Here is a 12,911-nt window from a genome sequence, read left to right as displayed (position 1 = left end):
TTTTATTTTTATTGTTTTACTTGAACTTTTTAGACCCAATGTTTACATTTATAAATATAATGCATTCAATGGCAAACTTCAATACATGCCAAAATCTGTGAAAAGGTCCCTTTAAAGAACATGAAATTCTATTTCTTTAGTATTGTATTGCAATAATGTAATTCACATCTTGAATACAAATGAATACATAATAATCATTTTGTTGTTTTTTAATCCACACCAGTAAAGCCTTGTATGAGTATGCATAATTTATCAGATACAACCAGACAAGTTCTTTGAAGTTCTACGTAACTCGCGATATTATTGTAATCAAACTAGATCAAATTGTTGTAACAATTTTACTTAATTTTAAGAAATGTTGTTTGTAGCTTTGTTTAGTAAACCACAAAATTAACTTTTTTTATTGTCTGTATAAATGACATATACACAGATATGTGTTATATGAAATGAAACTTGAATATGTAATCCCCATGAAGTCCAGATGTGCAACACACTTTTTTGCCCTGTGACACACCCGTTTCTAAAATATATGCCCTTAAACGTATCAATTTAATGAAGTAGCATACACTTTTGCACGATTGTTTAACGGACTACTTCCACGTTTCTCTTTTCACATCTTCATGGTGTGTAGATGTGCTTGAAACCTTTGTTTTCATTTTCAGCGAGTCGCACGTCCATGAGTTATTTGCCCTCGATCACAGCAAGCGGTGCAGATGTATATTCCCGTTTTTCGCTAAGCGTACTTAACCTTAAGTTTTAATTAGCAAAACATTTATTTGCCTTTCATTTAAGTGCCGATTTGAAGTGCAATCAGCTGAACTTGTACTTTAGAAAAGTTTGAAACAAAACTTTATATTAGACAGTAGGGTGTGCCACTAATGTCTCGAAAAGTAATTCATGATTTCCAAAATGTAATAATGACGGACATCCTCGGTTTTAATCGCGAATATTTCCATTTTGTGCTTTAAATTTTTTGGACATTTTGACCTTAACTTACGTGTGATGTTTTTAAGTGTATTGTATGTAGAGGGGATCATATTATACAAATAATTCAATGTTTAATTGGTCACCAAAAAACGTGTTTGTGCATTTGGCTTCATGAAGAGATCTTTACATTTTCAAATTCAACCTCCCTTATTATCTCGTATACATCTTAAAAAAAAATCAATTACATTTGCGAATTTATGATGTAAGTTTCCGATTCTACCATGCACAATTAACATTATCAGATACTAAACATAATAAAAAAACGTATGGACATGGGACCTCAGAACACTACATGCGTGCGGCAAGGTCCACGAGCTGAAGCGCTACCACTGGAACATCATCGGACTAACCGAGGTCAGGTCTTATACTAAATTATCAATAGGCTCATCTAAAATTAAGGTAATGATTATAATGTTGACATAACATGTAAGGCTATACAACGCCTGGGAACGATCGGTGAATATCTGTATGGAAATAAGGAATACTCATTTTCTGAGTTTATAATGCAATATGTTTGTTTTTCAAAGTCATTTAAATTGTAATTACATTATACGCGACACTGTGAGTCAATGAAACCATATGGGCAACAATTAGGATTCCTGGAGCCGGATTCAGAATTTGAATATTATTTTAGGTATTATATAAACAGCAACGTATGCATGAATGAGTTATAGAATGAAAGTGTGCATTAGGCTCAGCCTTTTGTGTGCTTTACAACATGCATGCGTTGGTTTGCATCTGTGTTTTATAAATGATAAAAACTTTTTACTCTAATTTGAATAGAATTGAATAGATGAATTGTATTTCAAAAGATATTTGTTCTTAAATCCATCACACCTTCTTTTAGGCGATGATGTTTTGAATGCTATAACAATGGCTAATAAATGTTACGTGAAGGCTCTTGTACAGAGCTGCAAGAATGTCATGGATAAAAAGATAAAGAAATACTTCAACACATCCTTCGAAGTTTCAAAACAAATACATGTTACACGCGTCTTATATTATTGCAAACGTCATTACTTTTGGAATATTCTGATACAAATTGCGATCACAATAAAACTTCTCTCCAAACTCAGTTAATTGCTCTACATTTAATCGCTTGGACCTAGCGCATCGTATATGCTAACTGTAAATGACAGACACTTGTGTGTCGAGACCTTTGATGGCCTACTGCTAAATGTTCGACAAAGAACTCTCAATGTAAATGTAAGTTTCCGGGTCAGATTTGTTTTAAAAAGGTAGCCATATAAACCGTTTATATTGATTTTAATTAAAAGTAAACAAGAAGTATTTTGTTCACTACCAGTTTCAATGTACAGAGTCACGTAGATCTTCAAAATGTTTTCAATTAACTTATTTACGATGAACAAGTAATTATCCACTTTCATGAAAGTTATAAATGCCACATATCTTTTACCTCTTTGCCAAAATGTTTTAGTTGATGTTAAAGTTAATCTAGTGAATATGAATAAATAAGGCAAAACATGATACAAAACTAAACCTAGACTGCAAACAAAGTTTATGGTCGACAAAAATAAAGATGGTGGAGGGTAAATCGAGTAAATCAAAAACCTTTTTTCAGTCCTATACTTGTTTGTCCTGGGATATTTCCATGTGTCAAAAAGTGCCTGTGTTGTGTTCTTCTCACTCGTACAATCGACATCCAGCCTTGAAAACTCACAGCGCAAACAATAATAAAAAATGTTTTGAACAAATTTAGTGAATATATAATCAAAGAGTAAATATTCAAGTTATGCACGTTCACACAATCTACGCGTTTGTTTCCAATGGAATATGTATTTTTGCATTGTCTCGTAAATTCACGCAAAACAGCAGTCAAAGCTTCTCTATTTTATTGGTTAGTGTTAGTAAAAATCACATTGTTATATTGCAAGCACGGAAATACATTTCCTGTTCAGAATGTGTCTGTGGTAAATCTTTGGAAAACATCAGTGTAAAGGATTGCTTAAATACTAATTCGGAAAACTGAGCGAACTATTTTAGCAAAAACAAACGGTACGAAGTAAATGCTGAAATATATGGCAAGCGAAATGCCCATTAATTCCTTAAACCACGGTTTAACAGTTAACTATATAGTTAAGAGACTTTGAACCCGGGTTCAAAGTGCCGTTTGCACATTATATCCTTAAACCCGAGTTCAAGAGTTTGAACTGCAGTTCAAAGTCTCTTAACTCTATAGTTAAGAGAGGACCAATGAAATCGCAGCATTTACCTTCTATATATAGCTAATTGTGGTTTAAGCTCCGCTGATTGGTTGTCTCTGAAATATGTAGATAAGAGATTTGTATCTATTTTTAGACACACTTTGAACTGCGGTTCAAACTCTTGAACTCGGGTTTAAGGATTTAATGTGCAAACGGCACTTTGAACTCGGGTTCAAAGTCTCTTAACTCTATAGTCAACTGTTAAATAATTAATGTGCATTCCGCGCGTCTTAACCCCAGTTAAGACTTTGAACCGCAGTTTAAGACTTTGAAAAATAGGTTAAGACTTTTAGGTGTTTGGTTGTCTCTGCACATTAATTATAAACCAATTAACGCCCGTCGTTTCGTCATGTGATATTGTTTTGTTCCTGGCGCATTTGGTTGTCTCTGCACATTAATTATTAACCAATTAACGCCCGTCGTTTCGTCATGTAATATTGTTTTGTTCCTGGCGCATTTCTTTCAAGATGGCGGCGGATGAAGTTAGTGAATTATTACGTACGTTTGAAACAGCATTCCAAGATATAGAAAGAAAACTTCAAAGTGGTTTTGCAGACAACGCAGACTTCGTCAAAAGTGTGAGATTATTGCAGCAAATAAGGTGATATTTATATATTTTCTTTGTGATCCTTTTATGGTATAAATCTGATAGAAATACCCCTAACCGAAATACAGTCAATTCGGATTGGTGTACAGTTAGCTTAAAAAAACTTCAGCGTACAGTTTATATAGTATTGACAGACCTGTACGCTGAAGCGAACCCCGTATCGAAAGTCAACCAGAGTCGTAACAAATTTATGTCACGCTATAAATCAAAGAAAGCTCATTTTCTTGGATACATTTCTGCATATATTAGTGAATAAATATGAATTACTGCATCGTGGAATATTTTAAGGTTCAAATATTTCAAATGCATCTTACAATACATGAAAATAACTCTCATCAGTCTGAAATTCACAATTTTGACGCCATTGTCGCTTTGTCACGTGACGAGTTTTCAATTGGATACTTTCGGATAGACCTTGACATTTTTAGCTGAAATTGTAAACATTACTTTCGTTTTCTGAAATCTATTATTTGTGATTAACAACTTACATATGGTGGATTATAAGACTGATTTTAGTGTGAATCAGGTAGTTTTAAATAATATTTACTTTGAGTTTGTATTAACACTACAATTTGTTTACAAAACAAGCCAGAATAATCTAAAATACCGGGAAATGTCATTCTGAATTTGAAAACACTTGAGCACATGGTATGTTACTAAAAATAGAAATAACGTCATTGACCGTGAAATCTCGGGAGATTTGCATTTCAAGAAAGTCTGTCACATCGCTGTTTTTCTCGATATGTAAGAGCAGAATAGATAAATTTTAAATGTTTAAGATAGTATTTTGTGAAAGAATATATCAGTTAAATGTGAAAAAAGTTAATCTTTCCGATCAAGTGGTTGATTTGGGCCAATAACTGCATATAAAAGCTGTTTTGGACCGGTTGCACAGGCTAATCCGGGACGACACTTTCCGCATTGACTGGATTTTCGCTAAGAAGAGACATCATTTGAACGAAACATTCCACAAAAGCGGAAATTGTCGTCCCTGATTAGCCTGTGCGGACTGCACAGGCTAATCTGGGATAATAATTTACGCACCAGCATTATGACCAGTTTTCTCAGAACGCGACACAATTATGTTAATGATTCATTTTATAGTTTGTTAATTTCGTTGACTACAAATTTGTATTACACTTATGTCTAATTTGAGGTTGTTGTACATAGTATAATTATGTTACAAATATAGTATTTTCTGTAAACAGTATTTGAGTGTGTCCAAGAGTATGATATAGCTGAGATCACTCAAATACTGTCAAATTCTTGCTTTAACTTATATTCTTATGGGCCCGTTTCATCAAACATCGTACGACAAATTTAGAATACGATACGAATTTCAAAGAAAGATTATTTTAACAGACCGAAGCATATTTTTGCTTATTTCTAGTAAAATCATTTATTTCGTCATTTTCTTACCGATGGCTTATATCTTGCGGAGCTATTTATCAACAGCTTGTATATTTTTAGTTTTTAAATTTAAGTAATAAATTAAGATTGTCGTACGATCTTTGATGAAACGGTCCCATAAAAATATAAGTTACAGCAATAGTGAAAGAGAATGTGGGAAATGTAGCTAGAAATGGTTTTGAACATGCATAATTGTGTCGTGTTCTGAGAAAACTGGGCATAATGCTTATGCGTAAAGTGACACTTTCCGCATTATCTGGATTTTCGCTAAGAAGAGACATCATTTAAACGAAACATTCCATAAAAGCGGAAATTGTCGTCCCTGATTAGCCTGTGCGGACTGAACATGCTAATCTGGGATGACAATTTACGCACCAGCATTATGTCCAGTTTTCTCAGAACGCGAGACAATTATGTTTATGATTCATTTTATAGTTTGTTTATTTAATTAACTACAAATTTGTATTACATTATGTCTACCTTGAGGCTGTTGTACATAGTATAATTATGTTACAATTATAGTATTTTCTGTTAACGAACAAATGCTTTTGTATCGAATACTATGCATTAATATTGTTTTCTACCAAATGTTTTCTTATAGGGATCACTTGTCCGTCGTCTGTCTCGTCAAAAAGTATTAATAGCATCAGTTTGAAACTTTATACATTAATAGACCTTATTGAGTGGGAGTGCGTCGATAAAGAACTCTTAGCATCCCGCTTTGTTAAATTATTTATAATTAATGCATAACCATTATTCTTGTATAAGTTAAGTTACATTGTCATAATAAAATGTTGTCATGTCATTTTTCCATTTTTCTTTTTTGTGTAACGTTTTGTAAATAAAGCTTTTATTTGTTGTTGTTATTATTATTATTAATACGGATGTTTAGTCCGGTCTGTTTTCCAAATCGTTACAATGGTATAGTGGTATAGGAGAGGTTGAACATATGATTTTGATTAATAAAGGATTTATATTTTTAAACTAGTGTTTTTTTTCTTATTCTCTGTACAAAGATTGATTATATGAAGATTTGCTACAGTGCATATTAATCAATGTATGTGGTTCCGTAAATAAATCGGAACTATCCACTTCCGGGTTAAGAAATTGAGATAATTTAGCGATTACATCCATAAATTTGGTAATAAAACGACGACATGAATTAACAACATACCTAATATCATCTTTTCTTCCCATGCAATGCAGTGTTAACGGCTTTAACTCGTTGATAATTGAGAAATGTTATTCGACTCGTCCCATGTCATGTTCAAGGTCAACCGGTGTTTTGTGAACACTCGCACCGCATAAAACCCATTGAAATAAGTTATATTACACTTCATTTTGGTTAATCATCACCTTTACTTGATAGGACATTCGCATGGTGTGTCAAAACTTTCATTTTAGTATTTTTACTGTATATATTCAACAGTTAGATAATAATTGTACATTCCGCGCTTGTTAACCCCAGTTTAAGACTTTGAACCGCAGTTTACACTCTTGAACTCGGGTTTAAGGAATTAATGTGCAAACGGCACTTTGAACTCGGGTTCAAAATTTCTTAACTATATAATTAACTGTTAAATAATTAATGTGCATTCCGCGCCTCTTAACCGCAGTTTAAGACTTTGAACCGCAGTTTAAAGTCTCTTAACCCTATAGTTAAGAGAGGACCAATGAAATCGCGGCATTTACCTTCTATATATAGCTAATTGTGGTTTAAGCTCCGCTAATTGGTCGTCTCATATGTATCTATTTTTAGACACACTTTGAACTGCGGTTCAAACTCTTGAACTCGGGTTTAAGGATTTAATGTGCAAACGGCACTTTGAACCCGGGTTCAAAGTCTCTTAACTATATAGTTAACTGTTAAACCGTGGTTTAAGGAATTAATGTGCATTTCGCTTGCCATAGAAATAACCCGCACATTACAATGCAGATGTTGTACTTAGGCTTTTGCTATTAAAGATATATGTCTGCCGATGAGTTTGAGTGGCCATACCTTATTTATCAGTGTCAATGAAGAAAGATAATACAGAGTAATATTTTTATGCCCCTGGTAGAGTGCCATATAGCAGTTGAACTGTCCGTCAATCAGTCAGTCTATCCGTCCGTCCGAAAACCTTAACATAGCCCATAACTTTTGCAATATTGAAGGTAGCAACTTGATATTTGGCATGCATGTGTGTCTCATAAAGCTGCACAGTTTGAGTGGTTAAAGTTCAAGGTCAATGACATCCTTCAAGGTCAAAGGTCAAATTAATGTCTCCAAAGCGGCGCAGTAGGGGGCATTGTGTTTCTGACAAACACATCTCTTGTTCATATATATACACACACAAACATTTAAATGTGACAATCCGTCGTTTAATACACATTATATATTTTCAAGCAGCCGCTATCATTTTTCATCGGAAAACTATGTCAGATATAAGCAAGTTTTAACGTAAAACATGTTTAAAGAATGTCAGTTTTTTTTAAGAATATATCTGATGATATCTGCTGAATCTCGCAAGTACTCTTGTTTCAGAAATGTATTACTAAGATTTGTTTATTGTTCTACTAATTTAGTTGGACACATTAAGATATTTTAATTAATTTTATTAAAAGTAAAACGAATGGTACAACAATACAAATATAAATATATATATATATTTTTTACTATGTGTATGCTTTACACAAAATTACCAATAATCATATACCCAAAATATACATTATTATAATAATTTTTATCATTAACAATTATAAACGAATACATAAAAACTCTGTGAACACCGTGATTGCATGCAAGTTTCAGTTTACAGCTTAACCCCTCTCAACACAACACAGATCATTTCACATTTGGTAACTTATTTCAACGAGGTTTAATGTTTCAGGTGTGTCAGGTGTTCCTTATTATCTTACCGTCACACATGCTTTAAACAGTCGTTTAAACCATTGAATACAATGGAGGGATATTTCATGTACTTGATAAAATACACCGATACGTCTATTCAACGGAGCTGAATGCAGTTTATTAAAAATAAATCGTTTGTCGATAAAGACTATTTGTGTGGACACGAGTTAACTTTTGTGCATTAAGTTTGGTGAAAAACACATATTCAGGGTTGTTATGCTGTTTCTTTTCGTTTGGTAAAAGTTATGCAGTTACTATGTCTGATGAACATCACCCGTTTGAACAGTCAGGAAAGTTTGCCGATGAAATTACGATACGATTTGAAGACTGCGACGAACATTTGTATGTTTCTAAAACGTTACTTGGACATGCATCACTGGTCTTTCTAACGATGTTCCAATGCGATTTAAAAGAAGCAAATACATCCGTATTAGATATCAAAGACTCCAGCAGAGAGGACTTTCTGGAATTTTTGCTTTGCATTGATCCAGGGACGATGAAGGATGTGACAAGTAAGAGTTTTAACTTAATCACGGTTGTTTATTAATATGCAAAGCATTACATACTTTCGAGCGTTTGGTGAACACATAAGCGCAAACAATATCGAACAGTTAGTGAAGTATATTTTGCCTCTAATAAAGTTGTCCTTTATCAACGTGACCAGTTTATGTACACAAACTGCGATAGAGGAAATCATAGCTCTATGTACCGGTTACTATTTTCTTATATGACCGCAATCGCTTAACATTGACAAATGACTCCTTAATCAGAACTCTTAAAATTCGCTGTTTATACTAGCTATTGTTCAAGCCACATTTTTATTTACATATTAAGCTTTTATAAACATCCACGCTGTTTTTGAAGTTTTTCCTATTCAAAATGTGTTCTGGATGAGTGCTCATTTAAATAGTTTAACAATTTTTGTCAAATTGTGCGCTCGTAAAATCATTAATTGAACAAAGCCGGAAAATCTTCGGTGAAATATTAGAAAAAAAAAATCATGCTACGCGCCGAATGGCTTGATAGTGACCAGCCATGCAGATATATATGAACATTGACCTTCGGCGCCGCTACATGAAGTTTTGAAGTTGCGTTCAGGTCTTTGTAGAGGCATAGTGCCCTTTTTTTCTATTCCATAATGTTGAACGCACATAACGCCAAACCAAATGTATAAGGAAGGCAATCAACCTATGTACCAATCAGATAGCTTTAACTACCTTATTATGGTCACACACTAAATAATTGAAATATGTAAATGCCTACCTTCCTGTTTAAGTGTTTTACCAGTAAAAAGATTTTTACAACGCCTATATTTGGACTCTTTTTCATATGAGAATGTGTTGTGTTGCGTGTCGTGGTTTTAGCACACAAGTACGACGCAAAGCACCTGGTCGAAAAATGCAAACAAATCATGAAAAATTGATTAAAGGAATGCGCCATACAAACAAATGCTGCGTTTGAAAAAAGTCATGTTTCACACTTATCTTATCACGGTTGTTTTTTTAATATGTAAATCATTAAATACTTTCGAACATGTGGTGAACATATAAGTGCAAACAGTATCAAACAGTAAGTGAAGTATATTTAACCTCTAATAAATTTGTCCTTCATCTATGTGACCGGTTTATGTACGTAAAATGCGATAGAGGCAATCATAACTCTTTGTCCCGGTTACTATTTTGTTACGTGAGCGCAACCGCTAAAAAATACGACTGACTGCTTGATCAGAACTGTTAAAATTCGCTGTTGATAATTGCTATTGTTGAAGCCACAATTATTTTTATTTTTTACTATAAGTTTTTAATATTTATAGACAATAACACTGTAATTATAGTTTTTTACCTATTCTGAATGTGTTCGGGATAAGTGCATACTTAGAGAGTTTAACCATTTTTGTTCGCTCTTAAAATCATGGATTGAACAAAGCCGGAAAATCTTCGGTGAAATATAAGAAATAAAACAAACATACTACGCGCCAAATTGCATAATAGTGACCAGACAGGCAGCAATGTATATGAACATCGACCTTCGGCGCCGCAACATGAATATTTTAAGCTGCGATCTGGTCTCTGTAGTGGCATAGGGCACTCATTTTTTTTTTATTATTTCTTAATGTTGAACGCATATAACCGCAAAACAAATGTTATAGGATGGCAATCAACCTAATTACCAATAAGATTACTTTAACTACCTTATTATGGCCACAAATTTATAATTTATGATGCCTGTCTGCCTCCTTATTTTGTATTTTTACCTGCAAAAACATTGTTTTAACTCCTATATTTATCTTTTTTCCAGATAACAATGTGTTGAGAGTCGTGGTAATTGCACACAAGTACGACGCAAAGCCCCTGCTCGAAAAATGCAAACAAATTATGAAAAATTGGTTAAAGGAATGCGCCATAGACACAAACGCTGCGTTTGAAAAAAGTCATGTTTCCTATGTTCACACCTGTCTTCAAATCCTCCACACATCAAATATTTTGGGATTTGTAACCCTTACCGAAAATGCAATTGATCAACTCTCTAAATTTTGTTCTGGAATTTACTTGAGGACCAATTTTGAACAAACACGTAACTTTATTGGGTGGACTAAGTCGAGCGAAACAGCAACACAGTCCGAGTGTGTTACGATATTTCAAAGTATGCCTGCAGAAGTTCGAGAGAAGGTTACGATTCTACGACTGAATTTAATAGATAAAGCACGGAGTGTATATTGACAGGAGATGAATCGAGTATTTGACCCTTACTTTAGTAAATTCAATCTTATGCAAAAACTATTCATCCGATTTTATTGGTTTATACGTTATCTTGTTGCTTATTAATTCCTCTTTCAAAAAAATATAACTTTTAGTATATTCCTGTTGTTATTAATGGATTTATAGCGAGTTAAACACAAGAAATACGATTTTTTTTTTTTACGATTAGCGTACAGCGAAGCGCCGAGGTTATACATTTTGATGTACCCACTCACGTCTTTTGTTAAATTATAGTTTCATTTCTCGGCCGATTTTGACAAATTATATATCATTAGAAAGCTTACGTTACGCAGTAAACAGATATATCAATATATATTAAGTTTTTCTTCTGATTTCGACAGCCCGGCGAGTTATAACTTTAACTTTTGCAAATATCATACCGTTTTGGAGTTTTAGAATCTAGATTTACGGTTGACATGTTCGTACTTAATACCAATTTGTAGCGTTTATATTTGGAGTTCAGTTTTAAAAATTACATCTTGCTTAGGAGAAAAGAATTCTGTATACGATAGAAAAATTTTTTGTTTAAAAACCAAAGTAATTAAGGAATGAAGGCGGGAAAATGTAGCGCGCGTTCCTAACGCACTGAACTGATGCTACGGTCTTGGCGATTATGCTTTTGTTTAGAAATCGGCCATTGAATTTCTTTTGCCATCTTATTATATTTTTTATGGAATATATTGTAGTATTTTGTTCACGAAACATATCAATAAAGCTTATTATAAATGAATCTTAATAAATTAACGATTTCAGCTCTTGTTTATAACACAGAAAGGTTGTAAAATTTATGATGAAACAGCGTATATAGCGGACCCTCTCGATATTATTCGGCTTTGCATGCATACTTGAAATAAAATGGGTGTCAAAAACATTCATCGTTTGCTGTTTATTATCAACAAGGTAATTATGTATAATTATTTGAAATGTTATTTACCTTAAATTATCAATTTATTAAAGATTCTTGAAAATCACGGTCCGTGTTACGCGGGTCATTTCGTATTTTGACATCAGGGCATCATGTCCAACTATTGAAAATCAGATTTTTTCACCGGGACGATGACGGCTTGGATTTAGACAGGCAGACAGATAGTTTATTCAGACTTAAACAACAGTACATCGTCTTCAACTCAAATATATAAATTATTTTTAGACGAATTGTTAGGTGATTACACATATAGCAGTGATGATTCTGAGAATGTTGCCATGTTTCTTATCCGTGTATTCTAGAGTCCATGGTTTGAGCATTTTTATCGCGGTGTTCAAAAAAAGATATCTCAATAATCTTGTTTATTGATAGATCTGTGGTTTTATTGCCCCTGTGTTCAGCACAAACCAATTATCTCGTTATGATCAGATACTGTGCCGACCAATACTAAATAACACTATGGTGTCATACGCCACAGCAGGGACCTATACTTGTATATTGGTCCCTAACCACAGGTGGCAATGTCTGGTCAGATTACACTTTTTATGATACCTCCATGTCTTCTCGTGGTATTAGTGGTCATTTCTTGGAGTAATGTAACGCCCAATACTCAATTTTGCGTTTATGAGATATGTAGCGTATTGAAAACATTTATAGTCATCTGCCCATACAGATTGCCATAAACTAAATACTGTATAGATGTCAGCCAGCTAAATCACAATAATTATAAGTGCTTAATACCTATACATGTACATTTTAAACATTTAAAAAATCTAATACTTAACATTTGACGTATTTAGCGGGTACCGGTAAAAAAAACTCCGTCATTTCGTAGTCCTATAAAGAGTGTATGAATAATCTTTCCGAAAAATACAAATAATACAGTGTTTTAATTTAGAATTCTATATATTTATAACTCTGTTAACTTATAAAGATATTTCAATATACATGCATAGACAGTTGACCGTGATTTTCAAGAATCTTTAAATAATTTTAATTAATTTATAATTTATGGTTAATAACCTTTCATATAATTTTACATAATAACCTTTTTGATAATAAACAACAAACGATGAATGTTTTGACACCCATTATATTTGAAGTATGC

General features: G+C 33.3%; 1 long non-coding RNA gene across 1 annotated transcript; it reads left to right on the top strand.

Annotated features, from left to right (window-relative positions):
* The first annotated feature begins 8,080 nt into the window (after nucleotides 1-8,080).
* Nucleotides 8,081-12,605, top strand: LOC127850960 (uncharacterized). The gene is made up of 2 exons (XR_008035600.1): nucleotides 8,081-8,631; nucleotides 10,418-12,605. It is a non-coding gene; the product is annotated as an uncharacterized LOC127850960 (long non-coding RNA).
* The last annotated feature ends 306 nt before the right edge of the window (nucleotides 12,606-12,911 follow it).

The sequence above is a fragment of the Dreissena polymorpha genome, chromosome 11, assembly GCF_020536995.1.
Source record: "Dreissena polymorpha isolate Duluth1 chromosome 11, UMN_Dpol_1.0, whole genome shotgun sequence".
NCBI classification, from domain to species: domain Eukaryota; kingdom Metazoa; phylum Mollusca; class Bivalvia; order Myida; family Dreissenidae; genus Dreissena; species Dreissena polymorpha.
The sequence above is the reverse complement of the archived record's forward strand: the minus strand, read 5'-3'. Positions and strand labels throughout refer to the sequence as shown.